Genomic DNA, 26,194 nt, shown 5'->3' with positions numbered 1-26,194 from the left:
GAAATATAAAATATTCCATGGAACCCATGTGTGTTCACCGCAGTCTCCCAGGGTGACTCATGGTTCAATTTGGGAACCATGGCACTAAGGCAAGGGTCGCAACAGGTTGGCCAACATCATCTGTTCCAGTGTTTTTTTCTGGTGTGATGGCTGCATCAGGCTTCCTGTCCTGAGGCCCAAAGGCATTTGGAGTTGCAAAGACAAGGTCAGGACATGTCCAGCCCTGAAACCGAGGTCATTTGAAAACAAGCTGCTGAGTAGTGGATGAACCTTATGGTCCTCAGAATTTCAGATGCTTGTGGGTCAAATAGAGAAGAACGTGATGGGACAAAGAGGATGCTGATGCTGCCAGCTGTTCACGGGGACAACTTGCCAGTGACCATTTGCCTTTCAAAATGGTGAATTCTGAAAATAAGTGCAAAGAGGAAGAGACAATGAGTCTTTTTCCTATAATTCCTCTTCATTAAGACCACACACATCTTTTGCAGCTCATCTCCATTGTTCTTCTAGGCTAGCTGGTGGATCACCATGCTTCACTCATATTTCCTGTTGTGGCCACCATAACTTGACCCTTCACCTATAAGAAAGGGTGACTGTTCTTAGACCCTGTCTCCACCTCCTTATAGTAAAGTGGTGTGTATGACAGAGAATCCTCCAAACCTGAAATGCTAGAGGGGGCTGGCATGCTCCCCTTGTTGGATTACCTGAAAGACTTGCCCATCCATTGCCTCCTGACCATCTCCTGACTGAAGACCCCAAGCTGGACTGGGGTCTAATAGCAACTGGATGGAAGGAGATTCCATAGCACCTGTCACCTTTCATCATAATATATAATGTACTTGATATTTATTCTTTGTTGTCCATTTCCTCCACTAGGATGTAGGCACCCATGGGCAGGGGGCTTTCCCTGTTTTGTTCATTGGTATAGTCCAAGCGCCTACCACATACTTGACATATGGGACTGATGATAAATATTCATTAAGTAAATGAATAAAATATGAGAGGACTGAAATGTGGCACAGGGTAAGTAGGAAATTGTGCTTGAGACACAGGAAACCATCAAAGCTGGAGTGGCACTTCCTAAGGGCCTTCCAAGGGTCATTAGAGCCACATGTGTGCAAACCAGGGATGAGTCAGGACCGGCTATTGAGGGTGCAACTTTGTGCCACCTGACAGCATGAGCTCTGGCAGAGTTGGGATGTCATGTTTCTTATGTTCAATGAGCAGCCCAGATCACTAGAAAGGGTCTTGAATGGAATGGGAATAACCTCCTTTCCAAAAGGCTGAGATGTGGGTGGTGAGTTTGAGAAAAAGGTCTTGGTGAATTCTTGGGTGAACCTCTGTGACAGCAGGAGAACGTGAGCTTGTTGACTAGAGAAGACAACTGTTGTCCTGGAGTGCCAGTATGAGCTAGTTGTGGGAAATGAAGGGTGGCATGTGTGTAAGTGCAGCTTTGATTGCAAGCTTGATTTTAAAAATAAATACAACCAGTTTTGATATAGTACAATATGACGTTCCTTGATGGGACGCTTTTCAAGGCTCTCATTCCCATCTCCATCTCTTCCAGTTTCTCCCAGGACAGCCACTCTACCTAGATTTGCTTTTTCACTCATCTGATTAGGATTTATGAAATACTTGCTATGCGTTGGTTCCAACTGAGATATGGAAGATATAAAGATGAGTAGGACCTGACCCCGAGGAGCTTGAAGAATTACACAGAGGTTCCCCAAAGCAAGATCTACAGATCTCAAAATGTTCCTGAAGAAAAGGGTCACAGACAAGTAAGTTCAAGAAATGTTGGAATAACCAGTTAAGCATGTGCTTTCATCAAAGGACTTCTCAGAGGTTTAATTCTAGGAATATGCTTTGTGAATCTCCAAGTAGTTTGTAGTTTGCCATGTTTGAAAATTTATTTTACCACAGACCCTTTTAATTAAAAAACATCTAACTAGTATGGTGTAACATCTAACTATATGGGTGATGCATTTTGGGGAACATTGGCCCAGATAAATCTTTTTTTATTTTTCTTGTCCCGTTCTTTGGGCCATGCCCATATCTGCTTACCTCATTCACCTCAACATCTTTTATCTGGTGCCAGATCTTCCTACTCTATAGAGGTCCTCAACTGTGCTGACAACTTGTGAGGCATCTACCACGTCTCCAGTGCTACTTTCTACTCATTTCTTGGGACCACAGTTACCTGGAAGCCCCTGTGGCTCCAGGACGTCTTGGCTGGACCAGACCTTCACAACCATCCTTCTTGGTCAAATCTTGGAGACCATTTGCCCAGGCTTTTCTGGCCAGCAGAGGGCCCCTGGTGGTTGTCCAGTGACCTACAGGCAGAACTACCCTACCTAAATCGTAATCCCACCTAAATTCTATGCTTCAACGAAAATACCAGTTTCTGGAAAATGTGTTATTCATCTCTCTCCTCCATCAAATGTCACTCATGACAAGTGCTTCTCAGGATTTCCCATAGTCTTGGGGGCTTGGAGGGGGTAGATACAATTTATTTACATAGTAAATATTAATATAATATTTAATATGGTTAACTAACAATACTAATATTGTAATATTGTTAAATATTTACATAGCAATTACTATGTTGAGCACAACACTATGAAATACATGCTACTATTATCCCAGCCTTACCTTACAGAGGAGAAAAGTCACCTGCGCGGTTAAGGAACCTTTCCGGGGCCACACAGCGAGTCAGCGGTGGAGCCCATTTGTCCCAAGCAGGCTGGCTTCAGAGTGCATTTTCTTTGCCACTACAGTATGCTGCTCTAAAAGTAACAGAAAGAAAAATCATACAGTAAATTAGAAGGTGTCAAGTGTTGTTACAAAAATAAAAGAAAAAGGAAAAGTAGGACCATCTTACAGTAAGTAGGCAGGACAGGCCTCCTTGAGAAAGTGTCCCTTGAGCCGAGATTTGCAGGGTTGGGGGAGTCTGTCATGGATCCCTGGAGAAACTTGCTCCAGCGGAAGATGCAAACTCCAGGGAGAACTCTGGAAGACCTTCATGTAGGAGGGACTTCTGTATTCAACTGCTCTGGCCTCCAACTTGTCGCTGAATCCCACCCCTTGTTTCTTCATAGGTTTTCTCGGCTCTGCCCTGTTCTCTCCGTACTAATGGCATAATCCATTATTCAGTTTCGCTCAGTCCATAGCCTTAAAACGGTGTCTTCTCTCTCTCTGTCTTCCAACCCAGGACTCCCCTCACTGCCTTCCCTCTGTCAACAATCTGAAGGTGACAGATCTTTCTTTTCCCTTCTAGATGTTTCCCTATTTCTTTTCACTAAATTTAGGGTGATTCATCAAATCATCATCTCATTCAGATAATCCATTTAGATCTCAGTATACATTCTTGATCATCAAAATTTCAAACTTATATAAAGTGTTCCGAATTTTCTTTGAAGAACAGGTGGTATGTTTTGTAATAAAAATTTTGTCTTTAAGAAATAATTTGTGCAAAGAGAAAGCATCTGGCTTTGTTTCATCTGCTACAGAAAAGGGAAAATGCCATGGATAGATTCTTTACCAGAAATGGGCAATTATTTAGCCTTCCATCTGGATCAGAGAGAAAAATAGGTTCACCTTAGCAACAGCATTCTGGTGCTGATGTCATCACCTTACATCATTCCGGTCTCATGTCACTGTGTTCTTTCTCTAAAATCTCAGACCTTTAAATCTCAATGCTTTGTAGATCTCTGCACCTAAAAGGCTTAATGAGAAAGGAAGAAATAACCACATTTAAATATTCACTGAGTCATAATCCTGAACTCTGTTAGCAGGTCTCTCGTCTACAGCCAAACAAAATAAGAATTGATCCTTTTCGACTCACTCCTTTTCGACTCACTCCAATTATTGCTACAGCTTTGCCTAAGATACCCTTGTATCTCCCGAGTCATGCTGATGCCCACAAGCTCCCTCTCTGTGCCCCCCAGCCCGTTGGATTGCCAGCCTCCCCAACAAGCCTGATCACTTACAAATGGAATTATTTTATTTTGCAAAGGAGCCCAGTCCTGAGGCGATTATGGTGAGATTACAATCATGGATCCTTAGGGCTGGAAGATATCTTACTATTCATCTAGATTCTAGCCCCTTATTTGAAGGTGAGGAAACACAATGCTTGGCTTTTATGAAAGCAGAAGAGATTTTAACCCTCTGGAAGTTTGTACTTCCTCAAAATATCAGTGAGGATGATTACAGGGTGTCATATTATGCACTGGGTGCATACTTGGCCCCCATTCCCTGCATCTCTGCCCCAGGCGCCTCCCCCTGGTCTCCTTCATACGCAAAAATTCCATACACCCAACTGGCTGAATTACAGCAGCCAGAAATCCTTCCTGTACCAGAAACTGGTCTGAGACTCCTCCACTTAAGAGTTTAAATACTCACTGGGGTCTCAAAATAAATAACATTAAAAAATTCGCAGTCGTGTAGGATCATTTAAGCTATGTTTACTTACAGTAGTAAATATTTGTATATATCTACAGGAAAAATTTGCTATCAATGAGTAGCACACTATCCACATACATGCAACACCTTGGCAAAAGCAGGTGCTCAGCTTTCAAAACCACAAGCTCTGCTACAAACAAAGACTTCCTTCATGAGTTCTCATCACGTATTAACCGTCACGTTCCAGAAGTAATTTCAAAAGTTCTCAGTTTGCTGGATCCCTGACTAAGAAGCACAGATGATATTTTTAATCTATTTTAATCTTAAAGCATAAATATTTTTTAACATGATTAAGCATTTATAACTTTGCTTTATATATATTTTGAGTTACATAACATTGCTGAGCTAATAATTTGGACCATACTTTAAAAACCTCTCTATTCTCGAGATTTCACATCTAAATATAATGAGGAAACTGCCTTTTGGTTAGAAATCAACATTTTCCTTGTAAAGGACTTTTTAACATTGAAAATAGAGAAACAAAAGATTCCCAAACTTCAAGAAAAATGTAAATTTCACCAAATGGGCAATTAGAGCATATTTTTCATACCGAATCAACTAATAAGTACTTATTGCCCTAATTATCCTGACACCCAAATACGGATTCTATCATTCTCAGAGGAGAAAAGAGGGCTGCCTAATTTATCTTTATGTCTTCAGTATTGGAAAGATTATTACCAAGCACTCATTGTACACTCTCTTTCGAAAAGCACTTCACAATCATTTTTCACTTCATACTTGTACTCAATCTGGGAGGTCACTTTCTTTACCTTCATTTTACAAGTGGAGAAACTGAGATGCCGAAGGTTGAAGGCTTCATCCTGGGTCTCTGAAGAACCTAGTGGCTGAGGTGGGTGGTGAACCCAGATTCTGTGTAAAGTTTAGGCCCTTCAGTGGCACAAACACTCAGACACAGTCTAATCCTGAAACTTGAGCAAAGATTCATACTCACTTGCCATGTTTCAGCAGGGAGTTTGCAAGTGAAATTTTGGTGGGTTCTCTTGCTCATGAAGAGGAAAATAATAAGGAAAGGGATTGTCTTGAAAACATGAAAATATAGAGCACTTCCTGAAATGTTCTAAAGGAAATACCAAGATTTAATTTTTAAACTCATAATTAAATTACTCAGATCATATCTTTATGGTATTTTGAATTCATTTCTTGTGTGTTTCTAGCTGCTTGGGTAGCTGTTTGATTTTACTGCCTCCAACTTTAAGAACTCTGCTTAATGGACAAACCAGATACAGCTTGACAAATCAAATAAATATTTTGTAAGAACACATTTTCCGTTAGTTTACCTAGTCGCTGAGGTTAATGTCCAGGGCCACTGTGTGTGACCAAGGAGGTTATGTGTGGCAGATCTCCAGGGCTTTATTCAGGTTGTAGTCAACATTCTGCATTCACCATTCATAAAATATGTGCTCCCCTGGAGTTATGCGGTACACAACCTGCTCAACCGTACGTGTCTGCCCGGTTAACATCTTCAGATTAAGACTGGGGTGATAGACACTAATAGGGGCTGGTCACAGATTTACCACTTTTAGATAATCTTTGTGTTTCTCCCCTGACTCTTTTCTAGTCTTCTGTAAATCTTCTGTAAATCATTATTATTATTATTTATTATTTTTTTTTTGCGTTACGCAGGCCTCTCACTGTTGTGGCCTCTCCTGTTGCGGAGCACAGGCTCCGGACGTGCAGGCTCAGCGGTCATGGCTCACGGGCCTAGCCGCTCCGCGGCACGTGGGATCCTCCTGGATCGGGGCACGAACCTGTGTCCCCTGCATCGGCAGGCAGACTCTCAACCACTGCGCCACCAGGGAAGCCCTCTTGTCATTATTTTTTCGAATCTTTCTTAAGCCCCTGACCCATATACTTCTACAACTGAGACTTCTCTACACTGCTCCTAATAGCCTAAGGACTAATAACTAGGGTTTCTAAGTCCCAGGAGATTGATAAAATAAATCCATGAATCAGCTCTTACTTCTACAGTCCTAGGAACAATCTAGTTCTGTTGTACAATCTGGGCCAGGCTGCAGCTTCCTCAAAAGGTTTGAGTTCCAGCTCTACAAAGGAATCAGCGGTATAGGGTTAGTCTCATTGCTCCACTCCCTAAGTCACAGAAACAATCCTCAGCATTGAGTTCTACATCTATTCGTGGGTGTCACCGAAGCCCAAAACCTTCCCCAGTTTTTTCCTGCTCAGTACTGGTCTTGCAAGATGATCTGGGGAAATAAAAATGGATTCCTTTTTAGATTTGTTTGGGAAACACTGCATACTACATTGTCCACTTGGAGATTCACATAGTGTGTTAGCATACCAAAGGCTTTGAGAAGTCCTGCAAGAAATAAATCTGTTTAATTTTGTTTATCCCCAAGTTTACTTATTTATTTTTGGTAACTCCTATTAATAACAATAATGCACTTCGGGAAATATTAGTCTACAGAAGAACAAGTTCTACAAACATTGCTTCTCAACATGATTTAAGACTCTTCCCTGATCTCACCCTCATTGGCTTAGCTAGGTTGTAGCATCCATAATAATGTGTACAGCACAACCTTGACCGTTTACAGGTTCTCCCAAGCACCTCACAGGATTTCACCGTATAATGAGTTGAGCTTCGCAACAGCCTGCATACAAGAAAGAGAAGGAGGGAGCTGGGGGCCTAGGGAGACAGCAAAGTAGAGGGAAAGGAGCCACAGACAGGTGACCAAGGGAATTCAGGGAAGGTCAGCCTGTTACCTGGCCCTGTTCTATTAAACCCATTTTGCATATGGGGAAATTGAGGCTTAGAGAAGTTATATAGCTTGCATTAGCTCACGCTGTTTATTCGGTGAACAGCTTTCACCTGAACCCACATGGCTGCCTCCAAACCCCTTGCTCTTCCATTTCATTACCTCTGGTATCATCTTACACTTGCTAATATCGCTACTGTGGAAAAGGCACCATGGTGCAGTGGTGAGTGCAGGCTCCAACCAGTCCTCAAGTCCACATCCCATCCCTCCCACGGATTGGCATGTGACTTTGCCTGGGGTTCCCTGTGCCTCCGATTCAATTCCTCATCTCTGCAGTAGGGAATAGTAATCCACATGGGATTGTTGAGAGGATTAAAGGAATTGGTGTTCAGAAAATACTTTGAATACTTCCCGTCACTATTTGAGTAAACAATAGATGTTGCCAGTTGTTTTTATTATTACTATTCACAGCTTAATTCTCAAATTTTACAAGTTTCATAGCCAAGGCTATGTCAGGAACTGTCAGGAACTGCTGGGATCAAATGTAAAATAGAGTCCCTCTCTCCTTCCTCTCCCCTGAAGCTGAAGGGGGACTAAGAGGTCTTAATATGTGAAAAATCGCATACTTGTCAGGTGGACTCTATGATACCCTCAGTCACTGTGCGGTGAAGAGTGAGAGCATTGAGCATTCAACTAGAAAATAGAAAATATCCAAGTGGCTTGTGCTCCGAGGCTCAGAATTGTTATGGATCACGATTCAGACACAGGGGTGAGTTTTGCTGGGTCAAATGCTTTCTTGCTGACTCATGACTGTGGATACAGCTGAGCGAGACAAGCGGATGCTTACTGAGAGCTAAAGCCTTCTCTAGCTACTCACTGGCTTTTATATTGATTGATCTAATAGCTTTGATCTATAATCTCAAAAATAACTCAGTTTTTTTTTTCCATACCAATGGAAATGCTATTAATACTTTCCTGACGAGGTAGACTGAGCAATTTATATGGGTTAAAAACAAAGGAAAATACATGTGAACTATTTCCAATATTTCCCCCTTTGTGTTGTCCTCCATCATAAAGGTTGATTACATTTAGAATTAAAATTTAACATTGGCAGTGCCTTTAATACATTAATATATCTTGATGACACTTTACTGCAGCAGAGAGATGAATGTCATATTCTATTCGGGTCAGCTATGGAAATCAGCACATTAATGAGCTTTATTAAATCATCTTAGTAAAAGCTCTACTGTCTTAACTGTTTACTTAAATTCACATCCAACAAAAAACAGCTGTCACCTTCTGGCAGATCTTATTCTGAGTGAGAGTTTTCTTCTTACAAGAGGGAAATTGATATAAGTTGTAATCCAACCTAAATGTCAGATGCAGAGTCTTTTAAGAGGATACTCTGTTATCAGATGCAAGATTCATAGATCCCAACTCACTGTTACAGAAGAACATTGACAAAGGGGAGAGTTCAAGGGGAACGCTGTGCTTCCGTCATTTACTTTATATGCAGAACATTACGGAAACCACTGAATTGCTGTACAGGCAACTGCGTGGACTTGGGGTGTCGACATGTAGCACATGTGCGAGCAGGCTGACGTTGGTGGAGCTGCAGTCCCCTTCCTCCTCCTTCAGAAGAAGAGATTTCCTAAATAAGTCGATACATCATTCAACTGCTACATAATTTTAAAAGTTTTTTCAACATTCTTAAGAAAGTATAGCTTTTTTTCTTCCTTAAACAGTATATTTAAACAGTTTATGCAGATAAATGCTTCCATAATAAATGTACTTTACTTGTTCAAAGAAACAAAGCTAGGAACTCCTCATGTTGGTAATACTTTGTTAACAGTTTGAGTTGCTTCTACGTACTTAGAATAACAAACTTGTATTCTTTTGATTTTTTTTTTGGCTGTGCTGCGTGACTTGTGGGATCTTAGTTCCCCGACCAGGGATTGAACCCACGCCTTTGGCAGTAAAAGCAAGGAGTTCTAACCACTGGACCACCAAGGAATTACCAAAATTGCCTTCTTTTGAATGTATTTTGAAAAATGTTTTAAATGGATGTTTTATTATTTCAGATAAGCCTTTTCCTAAGATATTTAATAACTGGTCAAGGCATTAAATCCAAGCATAGATCTTAAAACTCTCTGCTTAAGTTCTGCGACCGTGTAACTCACTGCAGCCTCTACTCCACATGTGGAAAAGTAGGACTTACTGAAGTCAGATGATTTCATGTTGTGGGCTGTAGGAGGTGGTGACATGGCAGTTCTCTTAGAAAGGGGACATCCGTCACTGCTGTGACTGTCTGGGGTAAATGAGATCCTCAGGCAGGTAGCTGAGACTCAGAAGACAGACGTAGGCAGGCAGAAGAGGGAACTGGTCTTTGCCAGTGAAAAATGAATGAGCAACACCTTGTGATGACAAGTTCTACAGTTTTTTCAGCATTTCTTTCCCTTATTTATTCATTCAATTAAACAATGACTACGTGCCAGGCAGTGTTCGAGGCACTGGCGATCCGTAAAAGAAAGCAGACACAAATATATACACGCCTTCGTAGGGTGGGAGGAGAGCCATCATTTTCTAAATAAGTAAGTAAATTACATAATGTGTTAAAAGATGCTAAATGTTACGTAGAACAGTAAAGCACAGAAAAGGGGTAATGAATGCAGATTCAGGTGGTGGTTTACTGCATTGACAGGTTGTCAGCGGAGGCCACCCCAAGCAGGCTGTATTTGATTAGACACTAAGGAAACAAGCCATAGTGACCCCTAAGAGGTCAGTTTTCAAGGTGGAGGAAAAACAAGCACAAACAGCTTGAAGTAGGGGTGTGCTTACCTGGAGCACATTGGGCTGGCAATGGAAGCCGTCGAGAAGAGATTAGGCTAGTTACAATGTGGGGTTGGGGGGTGACGGCCAGTGGTGCTCCAGTGTAGAGACTCCTATGATATTCTAAAGACTTTGGCTTCTATCATAGAATTACTGAACTGTTTTGCATTTAACAATGTATATGTGAATTAACAAGGACCTCTACCCTTAACAATGAAAACATACCAGGTTTTTGTTTCCACATCCCTGCACTTAGCAGTGTTTCAAATGGGCACTGGCTAAGTCCTGATGATGACCCTGCAACCCCGATCCCCCGCCAAAGTCGTCTGCAAAGCAATAGGTCTTGACCTTTTTATGGAAAGTGGTCTATATTATGAAAAAGGTACGGCTTCCTTGACTCTGGTTAAAGGCATCCTTTCCTAGAACTTTCCCATCTCCAGAACAGCCCTGGCAGACAAATCCTTCTGGTCTACCCATCACTCTAAGCATGTCACTTCTCCATAAAAAAAAGACAAGAAAATCAGTGGTGGACGAAGTGAGGCAGAAACACAAGCACAGAAGGAGAAGAGAAGCCAAAGGGAGTCTGCACCGAGCAATTCCTTTGGCAATGAATGGAATCTGCCGGCCGCAACAGACCACACATCCAGCCCCAGGCCAAAGCCACCTGTGCTGCCCACTTCTCAGCTGAGTGTAAGATATAAGATTGCTCGGACTTTGGTAAAGATTCATCTTTATAATCAAGAACATTTCTTTTCTTTTCCTTTCTGCAGTCAGCAATTGAACCTTTCGACTTCTCTGCCACTCGTCATCTGAAAACTTCAGTGAGTAACTCTGTCTCTCCAGTGAGTAACTCTCTCTATCTCAGAACCTAGGATAATAGTATTCACATCTTTTATTCATGTCACATTTCTTTTTTAACCATTGCAGTAGGTGTGGAAGAACAGAAAGCCATGGAGATAAGGCAGCTTTTCAAATAACAACAATCACAGCAATAATATACTAGGTAAAATTTGAGGGATTACAGATGTGCTGGGGTTGTTTTAAGGATTTTATATGTATTATCTCATTTAATTTTCATAACCCTATGAGGAAGCTACTTGACATGCATTCTATAAATGGAGAGGTAGTAAGTGGCAGATCTGGAATTGAAATCTCCCTCATTTGGCTCCCCTCCAGAGCCTATGCTCATCACCTCAATGCTCCAGTGACAGTGCTTTTTTTTTCTAAGTTAACTTTTTGTTGTGAAAACATTCAAACATGAACAGAAGTAGAAGGGATAGTATAATGAGCTCCTAGGTATGCATCACCCAGTTTCGATAATTACCAAATAAGGCTAGTCTCGTTTCCTCTATTTTTCCCCCAACACTATTTTGCTTTGAAGCAAGTCCAAGACACCCAGATCATTTCATCAATAAACATCTCATTATGTATTTCTAAAAGAGGACTTTTAAAAACTATAACCACAATACCATTATCACACCTAAAAGTATTAACAATAATTCATTAAAAACAACAAATACCCAGTCTCAAGCTGTAGTTTAACTACAAGGCCATAATCTTATAGGTATGACAAGATTTGGTACAGATGAAGGAATAAATCTACCAAACCCCTAATGGCATCATTTGTATTCCAGCATTGACACTTAAATGTGTTTGAGCAAATGAGGCTACTTTACATGCAAGTTGCTGAGGCCATGTATTTCTCCAAGTGGCATAGCAGAAAGCAACAGGATTTAGAAAATCTAGTTCTCAAGTTTGGGCTCCATGTTTAAGTTTACTACTTATACTCTTAGGACCTCAGTTTCTTATATATGAAAGAGGAATTTGAACTATCAGTGACATAATTTGGAATTCTCAAATTCTAGAACTTTCTGAAGGTTATTTTACATATATATATTCCAAAAGGATTTTATTTCATAAATATGATTTCCTTAGTGGACTGTCTTTCTAAACTTGAAAAGTGGAGTCATTGGTGTTAAAAAGGAATAATAGGTAAATACCTTCAAATAGCCTCTTCCCCTCTGACCATCAGTATATTTATCTATCTACCCATCCATTTATGCATCCGTCAATCAATGTGCCTACCTATATATCTAGCAAGACATATGTCTAAAAGTAGTCTTTTAATAATATGTAAAATGAAACTATTATTCTTCACAGAACCCAAAACATAGGCAAGCAGGTTAATTACAACATTATAAGTACGATTGCTTTGTTACGTAATATGGGAAAAAAAGAAATAATTGCAAACTCGGGTGAGACTCAGACAAGAGGGCTTATGTGTTTCTAAAGATAAGATGGTCTTTGAAGTTTCACTTTTCTTCTAATGGGCAGATGACTCTGACCGCCCCCAGCCTTGCTTTACCAAGAAGAAAGCGATAGATCATTAAAAGCTCATCACTCGGGCTTCAAGGAAGCAGAGGTTTTCAAAGAACTTTCTTTTTTTCTCTCTCTCTCTTTCTAGTCTATTAGCTTAATGAGAAAGAGAGAGGAAATAATTTCAGAGAGAGAAGAGAGTCTGAGGTCAAAAGTAGGGGGAAAGGGCTAGGGTGGATGAAGAATAATGAACTTCCATAAACAAAGGTAGAGTTTAAATGAAACAAGTACGGGCATCTAGTACTGCAGGACCTTGGGCGGAAGGCTGGGCAGCCTAGGTTCTGGAAGGAACCCACCTCCCTAACGCATCTGGAACTTGTCTCTAGGAACAGAGGGCAGAGAAAAGTGCTTCTCTAGCATACAGTGATTCAATGTGTCTACTTAGTTTAAAACCCTCCACAACTGCTTCATTCATCTTTAAGTGCTGTCTGCAGGTGCTAGAATATTAAACAAGATACTCAAATACAAGTCATGTTTGAGGGATAAGTAACTTGCAAATTTTAAGGAGATCTGACGAAAATTTATTTAAAACTCCTTACAGTCAAAATCATAAAAAAATGCAATCCAAGAGGACTTTTTTGTTGTTGTCCAATGCCTATTAACATTCTATACAGAGAGATAACATACAAAACGCAAATGTTTTGAGTAGAAATTCTTACAACTGTGGTGGGTCAGCTTGGCTCAGCCGGAACTGTGTTTTCCCAGATTCCTTTGCTTGTACGGTTCTGGGTTAGCGCTGGTCGCCGGAGACATTTGAAGTGAGAAGGGGAAGTGCAGCTGCAGCCATATTCCCTACCCTCTGAAGGTCGGGGCCAGGCTCCAGGCCCCACGGTAGACCTTGCACATCACTGCTGAGCCGCTAGCCGGAGGCGGGGCTGGTGTAGCACAGCATCCAGACTCACCGCACCTCCAGCTCCCGCGAGATCTGCTCCTTCTCCTTTTCCGAGGCATGGAGCAGGTGCACGTGCACCTCTGCGCTGAGACACCCGCTTCTCCTGCCACGGCATCGGGGTCGCAGGGGTTGAGACACAGGTGCAGGCCCCAACTGGTCTCAAAGGTTACGGTTGACTTCATAGGGCTGCAGTCCATCAGTGTCAGCTCTCTGCTCTCGGCCACATCCAGCTTTCTTCCCCACTTGCCGATCTGGCTGATCCAAAGGCTCCGTGTTTTTGGCTTGACATGGGGTGCAGAGCCAACAGCAGTAAGGGACTGCACCACCAGCTCCCACGCTTGCGGACAGGTCTAACTCCTAGGGACTGCACCACCAGCTCCCACGCTTGCGGACAGGTCTAACTCCTAGGGACTGCACCACCAGCTCCCACGCTTGCGGACAGGTCTAACTCCTAGGGACTGCACCACCAGCTCCCACGCTTGCGGACAGGTCTAACTCCTATAACAAATCCCTTATGTCTTACCATGCGTAGCGATTCTGCTTCTTGACCAAACCTCGACTGATTCACTAACCATATGAGGTAGAAAAACAATTCAGAAACTAAAATTCATTCAGTGCTTGAAAGAAAAAATATCCTCCAGAATTCATGGAAAGTCCCCCAAATTGGCAAAACCTATGAATATTGCATATAAAAGTGTAACTCATATTTCTTCATTCACCAAGATAGTTATTAATCAATATTCTGTTCATTAAGACTAAAAGATCAAAACCTAAATAATTTTAAATAATGAATAATTCTAATAATTATGTAATAATAATTAGTTAATTTAATAAAATAATAACAAAATAGTTCATTTAATAACTAAATGAATTGTAAATAATAATCCTAGATTACATTATATACTTAATTATATATTCAAACATAAATAATCCTAATAAAAACTTGAACAATTCATTAAATGTTGAATTAAATAATCATTTGCCCATTACAGAACTTACAGGAAGATAACTTTGTCAGTTAATGAAATCCAACAATGTAGATTTTTGAGCTTCATTGTTTATTTTCACTTTATCAGCTATAAATAAATTCTCAGAATTAAAGAAACAAAATCATGGAGCAGTGTCCAGAAACCACCCATTAAGAGTTCAGCAATTTCATGAACTTGCATTGCTTTAGCAATCTCCACTTTGGGATTATATTCCCCATAATGCCATTCTGAATTCCAAATCCACATCCAATGTCTGCTAGATGTATTCCGACAAATAATCCAGTGGAATGTCAACCCCAAACTCAATTTTTCAGCATCTCCTTTCCCCGAGCAAATACACTCTTTCTCCTGACTTCCTAATTTCTGTTAACAGCAGAAATTGACATTTGTCATGATTTGTGGCCTCCAAGTATCTTTTAAAAACATCTCCTATGTCTGGGGAATTTTGCACGTGGTTAGTCTCATCCTAGGAAACTCTCTTTCCGCACCTTCCTTGCAGGTCCAGTAAGGTGTCTGACATAATCTATACCCATCAGTTGTAGCCAGGCAAGACTTCCACTTGAAGGAGACTAATGGGACAGAGTAGGTATCATTTGGAACTTGCTTTCTGGCAAGAGTGGCGGTTGGATGCTTTTGGCTTTCCAGGACAGCAAGGGTAGAGGTTCTGGTTTCTGTTGCCCAGTTCTGAGGCGGGAATTGTGGTGTCTGCTCCCCATGGCAATGGTAGGGACTTCGTGGTATGCTCTGTGCACTGTTCCTGTTAGAGTCTCCAATCCTATTTCTTTGTATATTCTGAAGATTTTACAAGTTAGGTAGGCAGGATTAAACACTTAATCCAATTAGAGGAGATTCTCTTACTTGCAATTAAGAACAACTGGCTGATGCAGACACATAAGAGCAAAACATCAGAATCCTCTTCTTTTCTAAGCAGTTGCAAGATCTGAGTCCTTTTGCATCGATCCGCAAAATGTCTTTAGAATCTGTCCTCATCTTTCTCTCCCAAAGTCCCTACCCAGTAAGGCTCCATAAATAGCTAGCAGGGTGTTTCCCATATATCAGAAGAGTCTAAGCTTTTTATGTGCAACAACTCATTGAAGCTTCGTATCAGCTGTGCGATATATGCACCATTTACTGCCTGCATGAAGGAGGCAAAGAGACTGAGGTCTCAGAGATTGACTTGCTAGAATGTTGCAGAGCGAGGTCTGGGAGCCAGGTTTATCTCGTTCTAAATTCCGTGCTGCGGAGGCAACTTGCACGCGGATACCTCAGTCCTTCCTTCACACCGATTAGAATGGGTTTGTTCGGATCATCTCATTCCAGCTGCACCCCGATGCAATGTCTTCGACGATTCCTTGGTGACTTCAGATAAAGTTCACAGGTATGGCCGCCATACAAGATCCTCAAACGTCTGCTACAACCATCCCCTCTTCCTCTTTATCTCCCGTTCCCTGTGCGTGGCCCTCATGTTCAGAAAGATCAGACCATCCTGCTTTTCGCCAGCCACAGCCTGTGCTTCGCCACCTCTTATGGCTCCTTTCCAGGTCTCTATACCTAGAATGCTTTCTCCAGTTTTTGCTTCTCTAAGAGTGACCGCGTGTGGAGATGTGCTTTTCGAGCCTGTGAAACATGACCTGTATTCACCCCTTACTCTAGGAAACAGGCCTTATTACTCATTTCCAGTTAAGAAAATGCAGGGTGAGAAAGGTGAAGAGATTTGCCAAAGGTCACCAGAGCTGTAAGCGGCAAGGTCGGAGTTGGAATCCAGGTGTGTCTGATAGGAAGCCTGAGCTGTTAACCGATTTAACCATCCTATCCGAATGGGGATCAGAGCTTCCTCAGGCGTGAGCCTTCTTTGGTCTTTCCCATCAGAAGTCACCTCTCATCTCCACATGCACAGCTCTCGTCTCGTGGCTCTTGGATAGCAGTTACACATTCTGCATTCAGCCGTGGTCATCCATGCCCATGCTTATGTGTTCAGCCAACTCCTATTTCTTAAGTATCTATATGGGGGCAGGGACTGATCTTCATGCTAGGATGCGGCATAATACGCAAACACCTTGCCCCCATGGAGCTTATATTCTAGTGGGGAGACATCAGATTAGAGAGTGGATATAATATATGTGAGGAGGCAGTAGTTGCTACAGAGAAAAATAAGATCAATTAGAATCGTCAAGCAGAGAGGTTGCTCTTTTCAATAGGAAGGGAAGGGAAGGGTTTTCCGACAAGGTGCCACTTGAGTAGAGACGTGGAAGAGGTAAGGAAGCCAGCTGTCGGAGCTCTGGAGGACAAGTATTCTAGGAAGGGAGACCAGTGCGTTCAAAGGCCTGAATCAGAAGGAGGCCCGGCATGTTGTTCCGGGAATAGCAGGGAGACCAGTAGGACCAGTACGCATGAGCAAAGGGGAAAGGGGAGGTCGACAAACCCGAGAGGTAGCAAGGGCAAATCATGTTGGATCTTATGCAAGCAATTTGTAAGGTCTTTTGCTTTTACTCTGAGTCAAAAGGGAAGCCACTGGAAGGTTTTTGAGCAGAGGAGTGATGTGACCTGAGTCCTGCATTGAGGGCAGATGACGGGGGCAGTGGTGGGAGCAGTGAGGTTGATTAGGAAGCTATTGCTGACTGCAGTAGGTGAGAGACAGTGATGGCTTGGATCAGGGTGGAGGGTCTGCATATGCTTTGAAGATAAAACCAATGGGTCTTTCTGAAGGACTGTTGTGGAATGTGGTAGAAAAAGAGAAGCCTGGGATGGCTCCAGGGATTTGGGCCCGAGCACCTGGAAGGATGCAGTTGCCTTTTACTGAGGAACGGAAGACTGTGGGAGAAGCAGGTGAGGCAAGGGAAGTGAAGGGTTTGGTTAGAGACACGCTCAATGTGAGATACCCATTAGACATTCGAGAGGAGGCAGATGAACGAGAGTCTGAAGTTCCGTGGACAGGGCTGGGCGGGAGATCCAGTCCTGGGAGTCTTGTTTGCACTAAGTTTTCCTGACAGCAGGCTCTGTGTTTGTTTATCATTTGTATCCAGGATAGAAGTAGAGGCTCAATACATAACCACAGTGGAAAAAAAGAGAGAAAGAAGAATTAAGGATAAAAAGTCAGGCAAATGTTTAAGGAGTTAAAAAAAAACTTAACTAATTTAATTGGATCTCAATATAATCCAAAGACCCATTAATATTATTCTCTAGAGAAACATTACATTACTGAAATCAAAATTAGGGGAATTATAAATACTTCAAATAAAGTAGTAGTGCATTTGTAGATCAAAGAACGCAAACATATCGTTCATGTGATTTTTATCAAGAGAGTTGAGTATGAGAAAGCAGAGAGAATGAGCACAACGGGCTGGAGAAAAAATGGCTAAACAAAACAAAACGAAAAAAATTGCCTAAACATATGAAAAACTATCTCTAGGGCAAAGGAAAAGAAACCACCGTAGCAGCAAACTTTCAAGAGATTATCAAGACTATTTTGGGAAAATGAATAAACATAAAGCTGAGCTTGACACACTAATGGAATAAACATAGAAACTCAAGAGCTAGGAATACCAGAATTCATGTTTTAACCAGGGATGGGTAATGGATAATTTCACTTATAAAAACACGAATCTATTGCAGAGGTTATGAATTCATTCTTCAGTTTGTTCTGATTTAGTAAAAGTGTAGGGTACAAGGCAGAATGATTGTGCATGCAAAGAACAGTCATTTTTTTAAATAAAAGTAGAAGCATGATATCAAGACAATTTATCTACATGAGAAATAAAGTATATTTGTTACTCAAGCTAGAGAAAAACCTCTCGCCAAGCTTACAGATGGGAGAGTTAATACGGGAGGTATCTGACCTCCCCAGTCAAGTAGCAGGCTGGATAATCAATGCCTTTTGAGGTTCTGTGACTCTGCTTTTTAATTTGCAGTATCACTGAAAGCAATTTCCTGGCATTCCACAATCTAGCTCTAGGGGCAAAGTAATTGGTGACCCTTGGTCTGTGTAAACAACCTGAATAAAAAAGATCACAAAAGGCCCATTAGAGAGACATTCAATTTAAACAGCAAGTTTCTAGGTTTTCAAAGATGGAGCTTCGGAACCATATGGTGGCGAAGAATATCTTGGAAATGGGTAAGGTTCAGGAGAAAGTATGTGGGGAGGGATCATGGTAATTAGAATCGTAGAATTTAGCTACTTCTTCTGCTTTTCTCTCCCCACCATCCTCACCTTTCTGTGCCCTGGAATTAACCCTCTATGGACACCCAGGAGGAGGTATCTTCCTGCCTCGTTTTCAGTTGCATTTCTGGAAGTGACTGTGACCCGCCATGGTACCAGCTGCTGTCGTGGGCCCCTCCTCCGTGGCCCCAGCAACACTGTCCCTCGCTTCTCCCCTTCAGACCTGAAGGTGATAATGGCTTCCCACTCTTGATAATCCCTGGGTGCCTCGACATCTCTTATAGGTTGCTTTTACCCTGCCTTTCTTTACCTTTGTGGACGGTCCCTTCTTTATTAAGTCTTCTGAACCCTTTAGATTGGATTCTGCTCCCCTGAAGAACACAAGAGTGCTAGGTAATTTCTAAGCGGCAACAAAAAATTGAAGGGTAGGGACTGTATGGTCTTATGATTCCCAAAACACCTTCTGTGGCTCTTCAAATGCAATGCAATCTGAATATTTCTGTTCAGAAGTTGTTGATGAATTATAGGCTCTACGCGGGCCTGTTCGCATCCTATGTCAATTGGATCCACCTCCCCCTTAAGACAGTCATTTCTCAGTCTTTGAGGTTTCCCGCCATGTCCACAGAGGATGCACAGAGTTTCAACCTTGCAAAGCACAAAAAGGTGGTTTATATTTGTTATTGTTTTACGGGACTGATACAGGACACAGCGAGGGAAAGATTAAGGTCAAAATTATTTGAAAACTAATGTTCCCTAGGCTGAAACAGATGAAGCCGCTTGTACACGTTTGTCTTGCTGGGACTGTGGAATTCCTTGGAGATTATCCTCCACGTACCTTTGACTGATGCTGCCCAGTGTAATGAATCTATAAAATAGCATTTGCTGTACCGTTAGTGAGAAAAACAACGTGCCGCAGATATGAGGCTCTCACAACTAAAATGGATCGTCACCAAGCTACATGTCAATTGGCAACATCAAAAATGTCCAGGATTGGGCTCCCCTGGTGGCGCAGTGGTTCAGAGTCCGCCTGCCGATGCAGGGAACACAGGTTCGTGCCCTGGTCCGGGAGGATCCCACGTGCCGCGGAGCGGCTGGGCCCGTGAGCCATGGCCGCTGAGCCTGTGCGTCCGGAGCCTGTGCTCCACAATGGGAGAGGCCACAGCAGTGAGAGGCCCGTGTACCGAGGAAAAAAAAAAAAAAAAAAAAAAAAAAAATGTCCAGGATTACCAAGAATCAACCATTAGTGAAAATGTACCTAAAACCTTTTAGTCACTTATCACATCTAATTATCTGACACCAGGTATAATTATGCTATAACGTATCATTTTAGTACCACGACCTACATCATGCTAATTCACCCTATATGCCATATTGAATTTCTAGTCTAAAATGATCAACTTCAGTAAGACTAATAAGTGAGTGGTCTAATACAGTTGTTCTAAGAACCTTCCAAGAGGGATATTTATTTATTCATTCATTTATTCATCTGACAGTTTTTTCCTGAGCGCCAATTATGTGCTACGTAAGGTGCCAGATTGTGGCAATACAGTGACAGATAATATGTCCCTGAGGCCCACACGGTCCAAAGGAGAGCAGGGTTGGTAAGAGACAAATAGTTCCAAACAGGGAGCCATGCATAGTGGAAGGTGTGAGCTGACGTCTTTGGGGCGGGCTGGGAGGTAGCTGAAATGGTAGAGGAGATGATGCCTGAGTTCTCTAGCAGGACAAGCACAGGGCAAAGTCTTCCAGGTAGAAGTACCATCCTGAGAGAGGCTGCCTCTAGTAATGGAGAGAGACGTCAGGAGAAGGGCGTGGATGGGTGGGCAGGGGCCTCACGTGCCGAGGCCTTTGATCTGTGCTGTGTAATCTCCGGAGATCACTGACGTTTGTAATCCGTTTAATTCGTCTGGTCATTTAACAAGTATTTAAGGAACCTACCTGTATACGGGGTATGATGCTAGGCATCGAGGATATAGGCACGAGCCAAATGGAAAGGGTCCCTAATCCTCACGGAACTTAGATTCTAAAGGAGGTATGGTGGGGCGGACATTGAAAGGAAAACAGTTTTAATGGATAAAATAGGTACACATTGTTATTAACGCTACCGAGGGAATAGGGGCATGTTGAGAATTGTGGGCCAGGGAAATGGACTTTGGGCGGGGCGTTCAGAGAAGACCACTCCAAGGAGTTGTTATGGAAGGAAAGGCCTGAAAGCTGAGGCAGTCACACACAGAGCCGGGTGAATGTTCCAGGCAGAAGGATATGCCAGGATATTCAGGTAGTTATGCCCTGAGGTAGGCGAGGAACCGGCACTACTCCAGAAATTAACAGACCAGTAAGGCTGGAGCATAGCGAGAGAGCACAGTGATCCGGGATGATGTGGGAGGGGTTACCAGGCGTCAGACCCCGGAAGGCCCGAAGTCCAGGGCTAAAGGGCTGCAGGTTCATGGAAGATGCCCTAGGAAGGCATTTAAAGGCCGTGAGCAGTGAGGTGACGTGACAGAGCCCTGGCCACTAGGTAGAGAGTGGGCTGCGGGCAGACAAGAAGGGAAGCAAGAAAACCAAGCATACGGCAGTTGTTCAGGAAGGAAGTCATGGTGGCTGGGACTTGGGATGGTGGCAGGGGAGACAAGAACTGGGTATACTTTGGAGGTAGCACTGCTCTGTCTTCTGACAACATTGCCGCGCAACATGGTGGCCAGCATTTCATCACATTTGTCTCCTAGCTTTACGGCCTGCACAGCCATGTCACTGATGAAGCCGCTTACTGAAATGTACATGGCTTCGGGCCTTCCGTGGTCTGACGCCTGGTAACCCCTCCGACACCATCTCAGATCACTGTCCTTTCTCGCAATGCTCCAGCCTTACTGGTCTTTTAATTTCTGGAGACTCTGGGTGGAGTGGAACAGGAAACATGACACTTACACTGTAGAAATAAAATCTTACTTGTGGGCTGGTGGATGTACTAAGCTTTGCGGGGTGTGTGGGACTTGGGGGAAGGTAGGGAGACTTCAGTCACTGGAAGATTTTACGTTCTGAGGTTAAGAAGGCTGCAATAAAACACTGGGGAAATGACTGCAATAGGGACAAAGGTTGCTGAGAAGTGAGGACAGCCAGGGCAAGCAATGGAAGTGTGGTCCCGTGCAGGGAGAGCTTCGGGACATTGAGAAGGTATGACGATAGCTCATGAAATGGAGAGACGGTTGAGCCTGGGAGAATGGCCAGCAAGGAGGGAGGGAGGCCCAGGAAGGAAGGAGTGGGTGAGCGCCAGGGGTGGCCAGGAGCCCTAGACACAACCTTCTGAGAGGCACCTGCAGATTTGGCCATCATCTCATCAGGGACGCTGGCAAGAGCAGCTGAAGGGGGGTGGGTGGAGGCAGAAGTGAACGGTTGGTGAGGAAATGACAGAGTATAGTTGAATCCTTCAAGCAGCCTCATTTTAAAGCCAGCTTGAGTTGGAGTGTTAAAACGTGGAGCAAATTGCCGCATTTGTATATGCTAAGAGGAATGAGCCAGTGGTCAGGGAGCACGTGAAAAGAAGGAGGGTTGATTGACAGAAAAAGGCCAAGAAGACAAAAACCTTCTTCATATAGCAACATCCCTCATGGGTAGCATCTACCCTGTGATTTCTAGTCACTTTACCTTGTTATCACATTTAATCCTCACAAGAACCCAAGAGGTAGAAACTGTAATTATCTACATTTTACTGATAAAATAGTTGAAATTCAAATACTTTGCCCACGGTTTCTGAAGCCATAAAGCGCTAACACCAAGATGTAAACTCCGTTCAGCTGCAGGAGATGCCTCTTAAAACCCTGCACTGTGCTTCCTTCCCACTCTGTCGGCTTTAATCCCCGCAGAAACCAACAAGTCCACGTGTTCCTACCAGCTCAATGTCCATCAAACATACCTTTCAGGGTCCTGCCTTCCCACTGTTCCACATCTTGCCCTCAACCATCCCAGGGGCCCTCAGGGTGTGAACCAAGCCTGGTAGAACCAAATCCAGCTGATTGGGTAGATCTTTCTCCAGGGCTGGCTTGTCTAAGGAAGACAGTACTTAGGAGGACTTGTGCGTCCCCTGGACAGTGGTGCTGCTGTTCCTTTTTAACCCGCTGGCTTTCCCTTCCCTTGCTACCTCTTCCTGACCATCTATGTTCTGTCCAGCCCTCCACACCAGGTGCCTCCCTGTAGCCTTCTCTCAAAGAAGGTCCTGTCCTCTACGTAACCATCCACCTGAAAACCTGTCAGGGCTCTTCAGACTTGGATGGGAAACGGGCGACAGAGTTATCACATCCAAATATCCACCAAGTCCCTCTTGATTAAGCTGTCTCGGGACCAAAGCCCAAGTGTTTATTCTTCATCTGCTGGCTTCACCCATGGCTTCTGTCAAGCTTCATGTGAACCTGCTGATTGATACTGGGCATCCGTACACACTTTGACTTCACCTCCTCTTTATCTTAATTTACTCACTTACCAGTGTCACAGATGACCTACTTGTTTCGGGGTGAAATCGAATAGTATTCCCTAGTACAGTGTTTTCCAAAGTGTGACCCACAGGTTCCTGGGCCTGCCATAAATCAACTGAATCAGAATCTCTGCAGGTGGAGTAATTCTAACCTCTGGGTAATTCCAACCTCTGGTGTATAATGACTTCCTGGCCCCTTCTCAGGATGCTGGGTTTCCTGCTTGCCAAGCCATAGACAGTAAATAGGGCAGCTCATCTGCCCAGGTACCCATGAGCCTGTTCAGATTCAGCTATTCTTGGGCACCCTTGTCTATGCTGACAGGCTCAATTCCATCTGTTTTCCGACTGGCCTAACCTTGGGAGTATTAATTATTTTCTTAAGCTCTAGTATAAACCAAGCCTTCAATTCCAAGTTATTTAGTCTCACTTCTGCCTCCGATTGTTTCCACTTGACATCTGCCATGTGGGCCAGGTCTGATCTTATTTTCTCTAGTGACAGTTCAGGTCCAGCCCAGGGTCATATCCATACCAGTAGCAAAAATTATGCTGGAAAAATACGGATGGGGTCAGATCAAAGCTAAATTAAGCAGTTGGTACATTGTGAAAGCATGAACGATGAAGATTTTTTTTCCCTGAATAAATATCCTTTAATATCAGGTCTGCCTCAGTTACTGAAGGTGTTAATTTCTCATATTGTTTTCTTTCATTTGAGGATGTGAATGTTAAGCTTGAAAAGGCCAACCGAGCTGTCATAGTAACGAGGTTAACCACGGGCCAGGTGATTTCTGGTTTTTAGATCTTATAGTTAAGGACTGCCTGTCTAACATGTCTATATCAGGGAATAAAACTTAGGAAATGCATCATAGTCACTGCCTGACCTATAAACACCTAAATTATGAATGTTCTATATATAAGAACATCCTGTGCTGAGTCCCAAAGCGTGGGTAGAACATTTTCTTCTTCTCCTTTGAGACGCCATGGCAGACGCATGGAGGAAGGTCCCTTCTCATCCTGTGCCAGGTGCCCAGCACAGCTGCAGAGGGAGTCCCCTTCCCCAGGGGACTCTTCTCATTGGCAGGGGGGGTGTTTTTGCAACTGTTCTGAAAATGAGAATGTGTACTCACAGCATCCTGAGTTCCCATTCATGAGTAAATTTTCCCACAAGAACGGTGAATAGATTAAAACCGTGCTAGTCCACGAGATTCCTTTTAATCCAAAACATAGCAGAATTATTCCTCTTACATTTTGCCCACACTGTGATTCAATAGGCGTTGGTGGGCTGACTGACACAGATAACATGTTTTTCTGTGGGACTTGAATTATAAATTTCAATAAGTGTAAACTTATACGTGAACTTCTAGAACACAATCTTCATGTAAACTGAAAAATGCTCCTACAGAGGGTTCAGGTGACAGCTCTTTTATCAGAGCCAGTCATTCCATTGTTCTGTATACAATAGCATGACTTGATTTTAGGCATTTTGATTCCCAAGTAAACAAAAAAATTTTCAATTTCATTTGACTTATTTTTAATGAAAGTACACATCTCTCATTAAAACTTTGTGTTGCTATCCATAATCAAAGCAACAGAAGGTATTTTAACCAAGAGATGATAAGTTACAATGAAAGATGAAACCAGTTTGTGATTTATGAATACGTAATCTGTTTGCAAAGGGATGTTAGGAGCAGATGTATTCTAGTGATACCATAAATTCAGATTCGGGCTTCAGACTCTGTCAGATGGGCCTCTGAAGACCAGCAATCAGTGCAGATGATAAGGACCCACCACACTGGTGGTCACCCCCCTGTAGGAGTCCGTCCTTCGTAACTCATAACGTCCTTTCACATACACCATCTCCTTGGACATGCAAAAGGCAGTGTTTCCTTCCTAGTGATGAGAATATCAGTCCCAGAGAAAGCAAATGACTCGCCCAAATCCAGTAGATGTGTGTGGACAAACTCAAAGCCCTTCTACCTCTAAGCCCATTGTTCTGCTACTATTTTGAACTTTTGTTTCAGGATAAATAAATATGTCATACAAAATAAACATGACTTTTCAAGGCTTATCATGAGCAGTTACGGGAAATTAACTTCACTTCTCTATTTGCATTATCTCCATTTTTTAAAAAATCACATTCTGTCTTCTTTCCTCTATTACTCTAGAGAACAGACAAAATGATAGATATGAAACAATGAACAAACTGTGAAGTACTATCCAAAGGGAAGGGATGGTAATTATGCTGGTCTTCGTAAAATGTTTCTATTTCACTGCTGCTGATTGTTTCTTTTTTATAAAAAATTTATTTACACAGGACAAGGGAACTGGAAAATTTATTCAGGACATTCTCAGCATCAGCGAGGCCACAGGTCGGTTTCAGGAAGGACTGAGCTTCAGCTCCTGTCACCTACTGTGGCCAGTTGGATTTGCTTTCTGTCATGCTACAGAGCACATGGAAACCAAGCAAGGGATCTGCTGCGGCAGGTGGCCAGAGCCCCAGGCCGTCGTATATACTGCTGACATGCGTGGTTTGAACTCCTTTGCCCAAACACAGACTAAATGATAAAATACAGAGCAGCCTGGGCTATCTGGTAATTTTCTCCGTCATCTTGGTAATCAAGCATGATTGAAGAAGTACGAGGTAGCAGGTGGCCCACACAGCATCTCCAGCTGCACATGCTGTGCACGTGGCTTCAAAGGTAAACATCGATAACCATTTGCTGAAAATTGGCTCAAAGTCCTTATCTGTCCCCTTAAGTTCTGATCATCTTAATTTCATTTTGCATACGTGGGTTGCATAGATATGCTGCTGGCTGATCCAGGAAGACTAGAATAGGTGTGTAGGCATGCTTGCACGCATCCATGCATGTGTATATGCACGCGTGCATGCAGACACACTTGCAGACATACAGATGCATATACACACACGTATATGCATATAAATATATGTACATGCATACGTATACACATTTCTGCTGATACATGTATACATACATGTATGTGTGTATACACACCCATATACGGACGTGCGTCCTTCCCCACAGAAACAAAGAACAATTTTGTTTCTTCTCCTACCAAAATATTCAGTGTCATCTTAGCAAAGCCAAAATGCTCTGATTCCACCTTGAACTAACTTCCTCCCTCCCTCCCTCTTTCTTTCCTTCCTTCCTTCTTTCCTTCCTTTTCCTCTGCAATAGGTATTTACTGAGTTCTATCATGTACCAAGTACCTGTAAAACAAGATAGAGAGCACAATCCCTTCCTGCAACAGTGAGGGACGCAGGCAACTAAACTGACC

General features: G+C 42.8%; 1 long non-coding RNA gene across 1 annotated transcript; it reads left to right on the top strand.

The window, feature by feature from the left end:
* The first annotated feature begins 1,557 nt into the window (after positions 1–1,557).
* On the top strand, positions 1,558–26,194 carry LOC141276990 (uncharacterized). Its single transcript, XR_012327480.1, has 4 exons — positions 1,558–1,781; positions 10,793–10,843; positions 25,212–25,596; positions 26,095–26,194. It is a non-coding gene; the product is annotated as an uncharacterized lncRNA (long non-coding RNA).

The sequence above is a fragment of the Tursiops truncatus genome, chromosome 18 (genome assembly GCF_011762595.2).
Source record: "Tursiops truncatus isolate mTurTru1 chromosome 18, mTurTru1.mat.Y, whole genome shotgun sequence".
NCBI classification, from domain to species: Eukaryota; Metazoa; Chordata; class Mammalia; order Artiodactyla; family Delphinidae; genus Tursiops; species Tursiops truncatus.
This window is presented reverse-complemented; position numbering and strand designations above follow the sequence as displayed.